The sequence below is a fragment of the Dipodomys spectabilis genome, unplaced genomic scaffold (assembly GCF_019054845.1).
Source record: "Dipodomys spectabilis isolate Male_0828 unplaced genomic scaffold, ASM1905484v1 ptg000113l, whole genome shotgun sequence".
In the NCBI taxonomy this organism is placed as follows: Eukaryota; Metazoa; Chordata; class Mammalia; order Rodentia; family Heteromyidae; genus Dipodomys; species Dipodomys spectabilis.
This window is the reverse complement of record NW_024870790.1, coordinates 2,502,978-2,517,249: the sequence shown is the minus strand read 5'-3', so window position 1 is coordinate 2,517,249 and position 14,272 is coordinate 2,502,978. Positions and strand designations below refer to the sequence as shown.

General features: G+C 36.5%; 1 protein-coding gene and 1 pseudogene across 1 annotated transcript in view; one reads left to right on the top strand and one right to left on the bottom strand.

Annotated features, from left to right (window-relative positions):
* Il1rapl2 (interleukin 1 receptor accessory protein like 2) overlaps positions 1–14,272 on the bottom strand; it is a 1,053,788-nt gene that overhangs the window by 59,092 nt on the left and 980,424 nt on the right. The window lies entirely within an intron of this gene.
* On the top strand, positions 1,731–2,392 carry LOC122114929 (annotated as a pseudogene).

Here is a 14,272-nt window from a genome sequence, read left to right as displayed (position 1 = left end):
ATGAAAACAGGAGTGGATAATTATGATATCAGTATAAAGGCTAATCACTTTCCTGTTATGCTTAAGTTTGCAACATTAACTTCCAAGAACTTTGCTATTTTCTTAAGAAATGAATCCACAATTAGGGCATACATTTATACATATAAGAATTCCTTGAAATACATGCTGTAATCTAACAGCGCAGCATCATCACACAAGACACAAAGGCATGTTATTTCAGTTAAGAGACTCAATTTAGTGCATTGAAATTTGTAAATTAGCTCCTTAAAGTTTACAATAAAACTCTGGACACCATTATATTAATGCCTCTTTACACATGCAATCTAGTATGAATTTCTCTTCAATGAGGCATGAAGAGGAAAGTCATAATTTGAATATGTGTAGTACCCCATTAAAATTGTTTTAAAGTTCACATAATCTGCCCAGTATGTCAAGAGCACTGACTAAAGTTTCTGCTTAGGTTTGAACACATGATGAATAGAAATTATTGAAACATTCGATGACACTTTGTTTACAATCAAGTAGTACCCAAAGGAAATGCTTTTACTTTACACATTAATAGTCCTTAAGAAACATTACCCATTTAAATTTTGCATCATGTGAAGAAATTCAACTCATTGCATATACATCTGTGATAGTGTAAACATTTTATTTTGTTAAATGTATTAAAAGGTCATATAGAATACTGAGCATATTGGGCCAACAACAAAATGCTATACATTTCTTTTTTTTTTTCCTTTTTTTTTATTGTGAAAATACTGTATAGAGGGGTTACAATTACATGGGCAAAATAATGAGTAAATTTCTTATCAAGCATTGTTGCCTCCTCCTTTGTTTCCCCTTCCCAACCCTTCCCATCTCCCACCCCCCAGTCCCCAATCCCCGCCAAAGTTGTAAAGTTCATTTTTCGACATACAACTTGTACATCTCATTGTTGCAATGGGTCCACCTGTATCCCTATTTAATGGATTTGTTTTTTCCCTTCCCCTCCACAACTTATACCAACATCAAATACAGTGAAAGCAGGTGTTATATCATGGGGGAGGGACATACAAAGCAACAAAGAAATCATCTTATAAATATGTTAGAAACAATTGCATGAAAGCAAAAACATTTGAATACTTGTCTGGGGGTTCAATTCACCTAACATCAACTTATCTGACCTTTTCTGCTTGTCTCAGACATATACTAGTTATTGCAAATAAGGGAAACCATGGGACCTATGTCTCTTTGGGCCTGGCTTACTTCACTTAATATAATTTTTTCCAAGTCTTTCTGTTTCCTAACAAATGGGGCAATGTCATTCTTTCTGATGGAGGCATAGAATTCCATTGTGTATATATACTACATTTTCTTGATCCATTCATCAACAAATTCATTTCAGCTGTGAGAAAAAAGGCTATATAAACTATCATAGAAAGTGTAATACAGTTTATGTAATCATACAGCTCCATTTTTCAAAATCTGATGTTTGTTATAGTCAGTTATAGCTTTCTTTTTTATTGTCAAGGTGATGTACAGAGAGGTAACAGTTACATAAGTAAGGTAGTAGGTACAATTCTTGTCAAACTTGTTACCCCTTCCTTCATTGTTCTCCTATTTTCCCTCTCCTACCCCCAAGTTATAGCTTTCTTAATAAGTCCTACTTTATCACAAACTTCTTCTCTGAGATTATATGCTGCAACATCATTATGATTCAAAGATAAGGCTGAAAAGCAAACAAAATATTCATGATATGCTTAGGTAAATACTCAAAAATAATTTCAATCTCTGCTGAGAAAGCCTACCATGAACAGCTTACTGTAGCAGAGATCACTAATGCTTGCTTTGAGTCAGCCAACCAGATGGTGAAATGTGACCCTGACCATGGTAAATACATGGCCTGCTGCCTGTTGTACTGTGGTGATGTGGTTCCTAAAGATGTCAATGCTGCCATCGCCACCATCAAGACCAAGTGTACCATCCAGTCTGTGGATTGGTGTCCCACTGGTTTCAAGGTTGGCATCAATTACCAGCCTCCCACTGTGGTTCCTGGTGGAGACCTAGCCAGGGTGCAGCGAGCTGTGTGCATGCTGAGCAACACTATGGCCGTTGCTGAGGCTTGGGCTCACCTGGACCACAAGTTTTCCAAGCGTGCCTTTGTCCACTGGTATGTGGGTGAAGGGATGGAGGAAGGAGAGTTTTGTGAGGCTCGTGAGGGCATGGCTGCCCTAGAAAAGGATTATGAGAGGTTGGAGCAGATAGCACTGATGGGGAAGATGAGGGTGAAGAGTACTAGCTGCTGCTGCTTTACACTCCAAGTCTTAATGATTGTTTTATTTCTGTCATTGTTTTATTTCTGTATGTGACTCTTTTAATTCTGACCTGTTAATAAAATGTTTCCATATAAAAAAAAAAACAAAAATAATTACAGTTCACAAAAATAAAATTTTTACAAACAAAATAAAAGTTCCTGCTTGGTTCTATCCCCAGCAAAGCAAGAATGGAGGAGGGTGAAAATCAAGAATCAATGGAGACCAGGTGCAGGTGGCTCATACCTGTAATCCTAAGTACTCAGGAGGCTGAGATCTGAGAATTATGGTTCAAAACCAGCCCAGGCAGGAAAGTCTGTGAGACTCTTATCTCCAGTTAACCACCAGAAAACTGGAAGTAATGCTCGGGCTCAAGTGGTAGAGCGCTAGCCTTGAGCTGAAGAGCTGACGGGCAGTGCCCAGGCCCAGAGTTTAAGCCCCATGACCAAAAAAAAAAATTCATGCACCAAAAAAAAAAAATTCATGGAAGCTACTTGGCTAAGATGGAGAAAAAAGCATATTCTCTCATTTTGGAAAATGCATGCATATACATGTGTATATGTGTGTATAATCATATATGCATACATGTGTATGTCTGCATGGATGACAATACAAATTTATACAGCCAAAGCTGTACTGCCTAAACCTAGATCCTTGATTTCTCCGAAATTACAGTCTCAAATCAACTGAATGGAATGTTGATCATTTAGTGATAGGTACAAACAGAAATTAAGTAGCTTTCTTGAAGTCAAGGTTTAAGTCAACTTCAATGCTGAAAAAAAAATTTCTCTTCCTGTATGTAGTACAGTGCTCAATGTACTAGAGACAATGTTAGCTTCCCATCTATACACATTGGGAAAAGAAAGTAACTTCTGACATATCCTAAATTGAGGCAGAAAGTAAGTTGTTACATAACTAAAGGCAAGGAGAATATATTTCCTGCAGTGAAATCAAAAGGCAGATGGAAAATTGATGAGGCAAAGACATGGGGTAGTTGTCATAAATAGTAGAAACTTTAAAAAATGTAGTAATTTGTCTGGAAGTAGATTTTATGAGAGAAGTATATGTGAAAGTTAATGGATTGGGGATGGAAGAAGGGTGAAGAAAGTACTTTAGTATCCTGGACTAGAAATTTTGGGAGAAAAGAAGAAAGGAAAGAAACAAAGAAGGAGGGATGTAGAAAGGGAGGAGGGAGGGAGAGAAGTACAGGAATGGCCACATGAGCAGCTTTCACTTTATACCATTTTTTGCTTACAAGTATATGTGATGTTAGCAAATTTTCTTCAAGGATAGTGAGGAACATTCTTTTTTATTTTGCCTGTATTAGTAGGAATAGCACAACGTTAAGTTTTACAATAAAAGGAGAAAGAGTGTTATTTCATGGTTTAAAGAGTGAGTGATGGGTTTGCTTTGGTTGGTTCATAATAGCTCAAAGGTCCAAGTGGTGCAACGTCCACTGGAGGATGAATTGCTTAGAGTTATCAGGAAGTACCTAGCTGAACTGTCACGTAGCCGTAATGTTTTCAGAAGACTCTGTTACTGAATTTGGTCTAGGGTGAATGATCATGCCCAGCATTGTGACTACACACATCATACTTATAAACTTTGCTTACCTTTTCCTCTTTCATGCCCTTAGAATAAAGACTCACTGGCTTGGATTCTGAAGACACATGTTTTAAAAAGCTGGAGACAGCTTTATTTTACAACATGAAAAGTTCCAATCACTTAGAAAAGTAGAATAGTACAATTGAGCAACATACATGTATGCTACAGCTTCAACAAAGATCATTTATCACCAGCTTTATTTCCATTGTATTCCCATACCCGAACAACCTCTCCAGGATCATCCTAAAGAAAGTCAGATATTAGATCCAATTTGTCAATTTGCTAGTACATACATGTAGATATGATTTGAGAATAGGATATCATTTGAATGCAGTGTGTATGTGATTGCCCTAGGAGAAGTTAGAGTATAAAAAGAAAGTTAAGATTCGAAGAATTTCATCATTAGAAGGTTGAATAGAAGGGAATAGAAATACTAAAGAACAAGAGAACTCAAATATAATTGTGTCATAAAAACCAGTGGAAGACAGCTGCATAAAGAGAGTATTATTACACCTAGAGTTAATGTAAGTGGAGGATAAAAATAATGTCCATTGGCTTATGTAACATGAATGTCATTGGTCATTCACTAGCATATTTGAGAGGGAAAAATAGTGGTGTGTGTAGATGGGAGGATAAAGTGTGGAAATAGAGACAGTGAGTTTAGAGACATGAGTAATAACAAAGTTTTTTAAAAAAAGTATTTTGATTAATTTTAGTTTTCATGGAAAAGTTTTAAACAGAGAAATTTATTACTGAACATAATTGACCATGGCTTTTGGCTTGTGGAAGGAGGAAGGGCTTCATAGCTCAGATAAAAGTATTAATCGAGAACTTTTCATTCAAATTGCTCAATGCAATTCCATTTGTCCAACCTTTCTTTAATTTCGTATGTTTCTGGGTCTTTATTAAGAAAATTTCAGCCTCTGACAAGAAGCCCTAGAGTTTTTCCTATTCCTTTTTGTAATGGTTTCGGAGTATCTTCTTTTACCTCAAATTCTTTGATCCATTTGGAATTGATTCTGATGCAGGGGGATATATAAGGATCTAACTTTAGTTTTCTACTGGTGTTTAACCAATTTTGCCAGCACCATTTGTTGAATAGGCTGTCTTTCTTTCATCCTATTTTTTGCGGGGTTCCGGTCGTGGGGCCTGAACTCTGGGCCTGGGCGCTGTCTCTCAGCTCTTCAGCTCAAGGCTAGTGCTCTACCACTTGAGCCACAGTGCCACTTCTGGCTTTTTTCTTTTTGCTTATGTGGTGCTGAGGAATCGAACCCAGGGCCTCATGCGTACAAGGCAAGCGCTCTACCACTGAGCCACCTTCCCAGCCCCCCTTTCATCCTATTTTTTAAAACTTTATTGTATTGTAAAGATGCTGTATAGAGGGGTTACAGTTACATGAGTAAGGCAATGAGTACATTTCTTGTCAAGCATTGTTATGCCTTTGAAGATGCAAATTTTTATATTTATACTTCCTATTCAATAATTCAAGGTACAGGAAAGGAAAAACACATTCTGGAAAGAGTTCTGGAGTCATAACACCAAAGTTAGAGCTCCAGCTTTTCCACCAAATTGCTCTAATTTTTGGCCAAATCCCCTTTCCTTATAAGGCTGTTTCTTTTTCTAAATGGTGCTATGGTCAACTGAGAAAATCTCAGCATTTGTCCAAGCCCAACCTTCTCTTATTTTAAGTAGTTGGCTTAGAAGAATGAATGTTAGGACTTTCCAGGTGGGATGAACTGATTAGCTTTGAATTCTATCCTTTAGTCAATAAACATTGGTTATTTCAGCCAAGGAAAGCGGATGTGAGTCTGTGTGCCTTGAGTGGATTCTAGCTTTAGTTCTAAAGCCCTGTGGCCAGGATGTTACTTTATGCTTGAGTAATTCTGCCTGCTGGACATGGAGTCTCAGTTCCTCTATACACTAACCTCTAACTGTTTCTTGCAGAGTGGACTTCCTGTCTGTGAACCCTGTCTTGCCTTGAAACCTAGTTCCTTTCTATCCCACTGGTCCCTGGATGCTTATGTTGGCTTTGCCTTATGTTGGCTTAAGGCCTTTCTTTCCTTGACCCAGTGCTCTCCATATCTCAGCTTGACAAAAGGATTTTAAAAAGCTCTCTGGGGAAGACAAGTCCTTGGATACAAACTCACTGCACTAGCAAGTCCAATTCATACTCAGCAAAATAAGATGTCAGAAAGAGTTGAATTAAGCAAATGCACTGCGTATGCACTCGTGTGTATAGTTGCAAGAGAATTCATTTGGATTGAATTAATACTTCAAAATTAAATGCACATGATTCTCTATATTGTGTTAAGTAGAGGAAAAAGCAGACCACTTTTCTAAATGCTTTGAGATTAAATGACTTCACGTTTTAAAAATGTCCTTATTGATTTAGAAATCTAGGTTTGTAGAATATTCAACCCATGTAATTATATCAATTAGAAAAAGATACCAATCAACATTAGACTCATGTTCAAAGTTATTTTTATTTGCTTCTAAGGTCTTTTGCTTTCATGCTACATGCAGTTACATGTTAGGGCTTGTGACGTTGAATTTATACTAGCAAACAGACAAGATCGAAGCAAAAACAGACTACAGAGTAACTTCTTTTTTCTAAAAGAGGTCATCTTTGTCATTCGAAAACATGTGATAGAAAACAGAAATCTTCTTTCCTTTCTCACCTTTGGCATCACCAAAAGTACTTGTGAATGACTTACTGGAAAGATCACAACTTTTGGTACTAGAAAAAACTTCCTAGTCAAATCTTGCTGTACAAATTTAGAGGGAAACGCATCATTGTATTGATCCATGGGAATTCTTATTTTTTCCCCAAAGATTGATCCAGGAATTACATAGCGGTTGAGGAAAACACTGATGTTTTCTGGACATAATAGTATGATTTAAAATGTGATTGGCAAAGCTTTAAAAAGTTTTCAAAATAAAAAATGCAAATGTGGCTGGATGTCTGCAGAATTTGTCTCTAAAAATGCTTTTTAAAACAAGGATACAGGCTGACCCATTGTAGCAATGATATGTACAAGACACTATGTTATAAACAAACTTTCTAAGTTGGGGGAGGGGAGGGAGAGTAGGGGAGGTGGAGAAAGAAGGGATGGCTGGGGAAAAACAAAGGAGGGGTAACAATGCTCTAGAGGAAATGTATACATTACTCATGTAACTGTCACCTTTCTATACAGCATCTTTACAATAAAAAGAAGTCCTCCAAGAATCCATTAATCCATCAGAAAATGGAAATATTAAGGCTTAATGCCTGGTTTAGAAAATTAAATTCAAGGCTATCTACAGATTACGCATCAGATTCATGTCACTCTATTTCTATAAGGATTTTCTCAAGTTTTATAAATATTCTTTTAAACTATTAATTTCCCTTACCTACAAATACCCTCTGTCCTGAAATTCATTATACTCTAATTTGTAGCCAAATTGATTGACATTACTTTATCTTTCACCTTTGCCCACTCAAAATCTCACCCACTAAGCTCTATCTCAGGCGTCATCTACTCCATAAAATATTCTCTGACTTCCCAAGTGCACATTAATTCATTTCCTTCTCTCTTTTCTCTGCACCTCATTTGCATAGAGTCATAGGGAGTTAAAAGTTTGTGTTTTGCCTTCATATGATTATTACAACAAACATAAGCAAAGGCCTAATATGTGCTGTCCAAGTTAATTCTGACAGAAACCCAGTTGTTAGGGTATAATTACTCTCAGTTTACAAACAGAAGCTGAACAAAGCTAAACATCTTGCCCAAAGCCACAAACATTGTAAGTGGCAGAAACTTAAAACCAGACAGGCTCCACAGCTAAAGATCTTAACCACTCTTTCATACCGTTTTTCAGAGACTCCTCTTTCCCAATAAATGTCATGTGTCTTAATGGTAGAAACTGCATCTCATATTTCACTCTCATTTCTTTAGAGGACTAGCACAGTGCAAAGCACATATTTCTGCTTAATAGTACTTGCCGGAGTTTTGAAAGCTTAGAGTAATTTCCATAGTTGTACTTATTGGATTGGTCTCTCTCCTCTCCCTCTCTCCCTCCCCTCCCCTCCTCTGTTGGTAGTGGGACTTGAATTTAGGGCCTAGACATTGTTCCTGAGCTTTTTCACTCAAGAGTAGAGCTCTGCCACTTTGAGGTACCATGTCACTTCCATTTTCTGGTGGTTAACTGGAGATAAGAGTCTCATGAAACCTGCCTGGGCTGGCTCCACACCACAATCCTCAGATCTCAACCTCCTGAGTGGCTAGAATTACAGGCATGAGCCACTGGCGCCTGGCTGAGTTGGCTATTTTTGTGACGTTAAATTTTGTCTTTGTGAGCCATCATAAATCCACTTTGGAATAAACCAGATAATAAAAATAAATTGATATTCTATAGTTTAAGTTTTTTTTTACTCCATCTTCTCACCCTTTTTAAAAGAGAAGACGAAAGAAGAAAAGGGAAAAGAAATAGACATGCTCTGGGTTGACTTTTTAAAATTTCCCTCAAGGCAGAATCAATAATGAAATGGGAAGAAAGAGTTTCAATGTTTACATGCCTGTGCAAATCAGTCAGAGTGCTGTGCTCAGAAAATACCTACCAGAGATGGTCACTTTTTCCTTATGCTTGAGTCTTGGATTTTATCTTAAATCATTTTATGTATGTAATCTTTCTCTCCTCCTGTTCATACTACTTACTGAAGATCAAAGGATATATAAACAATAGAAAAGAGAGGATTTTGAAGTTCGTTATTATAGTTAAAATATTGTAACTTTTGCCTTCTCTTTATGCCTGTGCTGAAAGTCATGGTGATTTAAAGAAATAAAGATCCATCATTTCTCATGAAACAAGTCAGAGGTCAAGCTCTGAGTCTTATCCTAGGAATAAACTGAAATGATATTCAGAAGGTTGGCAAAGTGTACTTTGAGGTTCATTTGTTTCCTCCAGTGCTTTGTACCCATTGCTCAAGCAATGAACCCCTGAGTTCTGAGTCATCATGCCAAGCCATTCATCCTGCAGAGAATGGATTCCCACTCCATCTCTCTTCTTGCCTCCCCTTTTCATGTCTTGTACTTTCCCTAACCACCAAGCTCTGCAAGCGTTCACACGTCCTGTGCATTTGCCACCTTCCACTTATAACTCTGTACTTTCTGTGATTATAAAATAAAGCCTTGTTATTTGATAACATAGATGAAGCTTAAAATGGGAATTTCCATATGCTTTCGTGTAATACACTTTTTTCTTTGAAAAATTAATGTGCATGTTTGGCAAAGTCTCTCAAAGAACAGGACAAGTGTTAAGCAATATGGATTGCTTAACATAGCAGAGCTTTCTAAATTCCTCTCTGCTAATCTATTGACTTGAAGTCCTCAAAGCAGCTGCTCAACAATCTTTTTTCTCACTCATCCAAAACTCTTTCTCAAATCCACAGGGAACATTCCTGTCTCCTCAGTCATTCTCACTCTTCCTATCTTCCTATCTTCTGGATCTAATTCTGTATTCTATTATTTGATTTGTTCTATGTCTTTCCTTGTTTAAAGCCTCTGTAATAGCATGGAACTTTTAGTATAAAAATAATGCTTGCAAAATTCAAACACTGCAACTTTCCAATTACACTGTTATTGCTTTATAAGTATCTTGTAAGCTAGCTTCTGTAAATAGTGATCTCTCTCTATTTTGAATTTGCACAAGCAATTACATTTTGTTCTGCAAATATATCACTTCATTTCAACAAACACATAACAAGCGCCTACTATGGGGAAGAGCCTTTCCTAGCTGTTCAATGGATAATCATATCAAATAACATCTGGTTATCTCTGCCTTTAAGGATTTTATGTCAAATAAGAGCAGTTTGTGGAGGGTAGTTTCTTGGCATTGCTTAGATTGGTGGTATTCTTTGTCTAGTTGGGTTTGAACTTCAGAACTTTTCACAGGCTTCCTAGAAGACCATTCCTTATATTATTATCCCCACAGAATGAATATTGGAAAAACAAAATACCAGGAGTGGCCTAGTATGGAAAAAAGTTTCAAAATCTGATTGTTTCTGTCACATCCTCCTCTCTATTTGACTTGAGCCAAGAACAACCTAAATGTTTTTCCACTTTGGCCCGTTCTCCTCACTATGTTTCACTTGTTCTCTGTAGTTAAAAGCCCTATTAAAGCCAAATTATTGCCCTACAGCTCTTCTGTTAAATAGATATTCAAAGGTGAGTTTTCATAAACCACTCAATTCAGAAAATAAAGGAAGACTTCTTTCTTGAAGCATTTAACTGGAGAATGGCCAATGTGAGTTACAGTTCATGTGCATAGAGTGGCTCTCTACCATTTCTTAATGGCTACCTGATAGAAAGATTGTCAATATACCAGCTAGAAATGAGTTAGGAAAGCAACTCTACACAGAGAAAACAGGGCTGTGTCTATTGTAAGAAGTATTTAAGCTGAGAATGTTGAATAGATTTATAAAGAAGTATTTGAGAATGTTGATTAGACTTATTGAGAATAGACTTGAGAATGCTGAATAGAATAACAAGTTTAAAAGGTGATACCAAGGCCCCCGAATTCTTATCTCTAAATTCTTCTGTTGAACATAGGAACCACTCACTAAGACCTCTTGTTTTCAGCATATGGTTTCCTCAAGAAAATTAAACATTATGCTTCCTAGGGATAGAAAACTGTTTTTCTCTTAAATCTTTTTAGTAGCTAGTAAAGTACGAGCTTTACAGAAGGCTTGATTTGTTGTTAGAATACTAGTTTAACTACTGATATCATCACCTACATCAAGTTAAAGTATGCTTATTTTTGTTAAATCTTGTTCAATTTATGTTTTTCACAGAAACAGTACTCTGAGTACTAGTTTCATTTTTACTACTATCACATTTTTAAGGTCTTAAGCTTCCTTCTCTTCTATTCTCAATGGCACTCCCTCCTCATCCTCTTCGTCCTCCTCCTCCTCCTCCTTCTTTTTTTTTGGTCGGTAATGGGGCTTGAACTCTGGACCTTGGTGCTGTCTCTGAACTCTTCAGCTCAAGGCCAGCACTCTACCACTTGAGAAACAGCACCTAGTTTTCTGGTGCTTAATTGGAGATAAGAATTTCATGGACTTTCCTGCCCAGGTTGGCTTTGAACCATGATCCTCAGATGTCAGCCTCTTGAGTAGCTAGGATTACAGATGTGAGCCACCAGCACCAGGCTCACTCATTTCTTTTTCCTAATATTTACTCCTATCTTTTCATTTCTTATCTACAAATGGCTAGCCTTAATGCTCTCACATTGCGTGAATAAGTTCCTTCTTATGTTTATATTGATACCTTGAATGTATTTATAGATAGGAGCTATGCTTGTTTAGCTTAGCAGCTTCTTTTCCACCATGAGTTAGTCCTTCCATAGAATGTTCCTGTTTCTTTTTCTAATTTAGATTGTGGGTTTTCTTCTCTTTATTCACACTTTTCCTATATATTGCAAGAAATATATACACCATTTCACCAGAAGTCTTCTCAATTACAAAATGATCTGAACAATATTACCCATGTTTTCTACAGCAGATGAGAAAATAGATTTTATTGAAATCCATAAGCAATATGACACTTCATTTTGGGTACGAGTTTGATTTTTCCTAGTTTTCCCCCTCACAAAGAGAAAGGAGCCAAATAGACTTGGCCATTAATTCCATCCCTTGCTTGCTCACTAAATAATGGAGAAAAACAGTACAGTAACTTAGCAGGTCAAAGGAAAGTACAGTTAATCCTAGAATCATTTCCAATTATTTCTGTTATTTGCCTAGATATACACACAAACACAAATACTCTTTCTCATGTATGTGTCCAAGATTGATTTGAAGCTCTTTAAGAATCATTACATATGAACAATCTGCATCTTGCCTACCATTCTTGCTACTTGTTAGTGCTCTGAGAGTAGTCAATGAGTGGAACAATTACAATTAAATTGTGTGCTAGACAACTTTTAACTTTATCTTATCGTTACATACTTGTACAAAGGAGTTGCTATTCAAAAAAGTAGACATAGGGGACTGGGATGTAGCTCAGTGGCAAAGCACTTGCTTTGCAAGTGCAATGCCCTCAGTTTGATCCCCAGTACAAAAAAATAAAAAGACAAAACTACAGTTAAAACAAACAAACAAACAAACCAAAAAATAGGGATATTAATTGTTTAATTGGTTATTTTACTTTCCTAATTTATTTCTGAATTAACATACATTTATATTAGGAGGGGTTTTTCATTATGATGTTTCCATATGTGCACACAGTGTACTTAGAACAAATTCACTTCCTCCACCATTTTCTCATTTTTCCCCTCCTACCTCTCCCCTTTCATAAATGGCATTTGGTGGTTTTATTATGAATTATTTATATTACATTTATTCTTTCTCAAGTATTTTTAGCAATTCAATGAAAAAGTGTGTGTTTGTAAAAATAAATTGAGCTATATTTTTGAACCTAGATTTAAGATGTCTTCTCACAATTAAATAACTTCAAAATCAGCTTGTTGGCGTGTATAAGATTTGCATATATGGTTTATTTGGAATGCACTATATTCTGTTCTGTATTACAATTGTGTATACTTCTGATCTCCATGCTATATGTAAGCTCTTTGGCAGACCTCATAACTAATCCATCTTGGTAAACTTTGCAAATCCAGTGTCTTGCATTTAGTATGCTTTCAGTAAATGTAAGTGAATGAAATAAAATACTTTCCAAAAGACCTGTCTTAGGAAATATTTCAAAAATCAATGTTCTAACTATTCTGTGTACTTGGAAAATAATATAAGAACATGTCCCTAAAATGCATCTCATAATTCACATTTTTCTCACTGTTTCTGACTTGTCTTTGCACCCAAGTTAGTCTGAGACAGTGAAGTCATGATGTTTATCTTTACACGGAGAAGTCAGACGCATTTGATACTCACCAAGATTCTTTTAAAAAGACATATGGAGAAGAATGGATGTGGCTAAATAAAGTTGGTGACAGCAATTGCATACTTGTCTCTAATAGAGCTGGAAGGGAACTCTGAGAACACCATGTCCTACCCTCTCACCGTAGATAAGAAATGAAGAGACACAAGTTTTTGAAAAAATGACTCTTAGAACATATACCAACCTTTGGCAGAGCTCACAATACAACTCTCAAGTGTCCACCTCTAAGTTGAATACTCTATTCCATTATAGCAGAAACCTTTAATCCTTATCCTGAGACCACTATCCTATCCTCCTAATAGGCTCTATGTTTATTTTTGCTTTGAGTCACTTCTGCCTTCCAGTTTAGTATGAAGACTTTAGCTGTGTTTGTCTTCTGTAAACACAAACATATTTATAACACGGTTCTACTTCAAAATATAATATGACTTCCATAACTTCCCAATTTAAGTGGTTTTCATCAAATGTCAACTGAAGGGTTTGTTGTCTGCTGATACTCTATATTGTACAGGATAGTACACACAACAAAAAATTACCCTCCCTCAAGCAACAGAGCTGAAGTTGAGAAACCTTGCTCTAGAATTAAAGGCACTTGGTGTTCTGCCCTCGACTATCACTATTTTGCTTCCTAAAACCCCACACCTAGAAAAACTGTACTACTTCCTACTTATTACATGTACTCCACACTTTTCCATTGCTTGAGTTTGCTTGATTTGGAATAATTTTCTGCATTTGACCACATTCTTCTTATTTTTTTAAGACTAGACTGTACGTGCTCTCTTCCACAAACATTTCCCTTCATCCTTACCACAAGATCATGTCTTTTTTCATAGAAATTTGGATGTAGCCTGTTATTTTTAAACCTTCATATTACTTTGACAAAGTATGATAGACTCTGAAGTATCTGTGTGAAAATGTATACAAAGTTTGGAGTCCCAAGGCTTATTCCTCCAAGATTTATTGAATGGAATTCATCTTGGACATGACATTGCACTTCATTGAGTTACATATGTTTCATCACTGAAATGGGGTAAATAAGGCTGACTTCCTAAAGATGCCCAGTTGAAGAAGCAAAATTATCTGAGTGAAAGTGTTTTATAAGTTTTAAAATGCTGTGCTAATGTGAAAGCTTGTTATTTTTATTGCAAGGGGAGCCAGCCCTTGAAACACAGGTCCAAGTTTCATTTAACCTCATGTAGGGAATAAGTAATGCCATTGGCCATACTGAAATTTTTTGGCTGACCTTGTGTGAGGGCAGGGCATATACTTAAGTCTAATTTTACTCATGAAGAATACAGTGTGTTCTTTAGGCCTTGCATCTACTGAGCATAATGGGTAGGGAAACACTTCCTTTTTCTGGAGAAGAAAGAGAACAAGTGAGTTCACCCCCCAATTATTCAAAACACAAATGCCATGGGCAAAAAGAGAGTTTTAGAACATTATACTGCA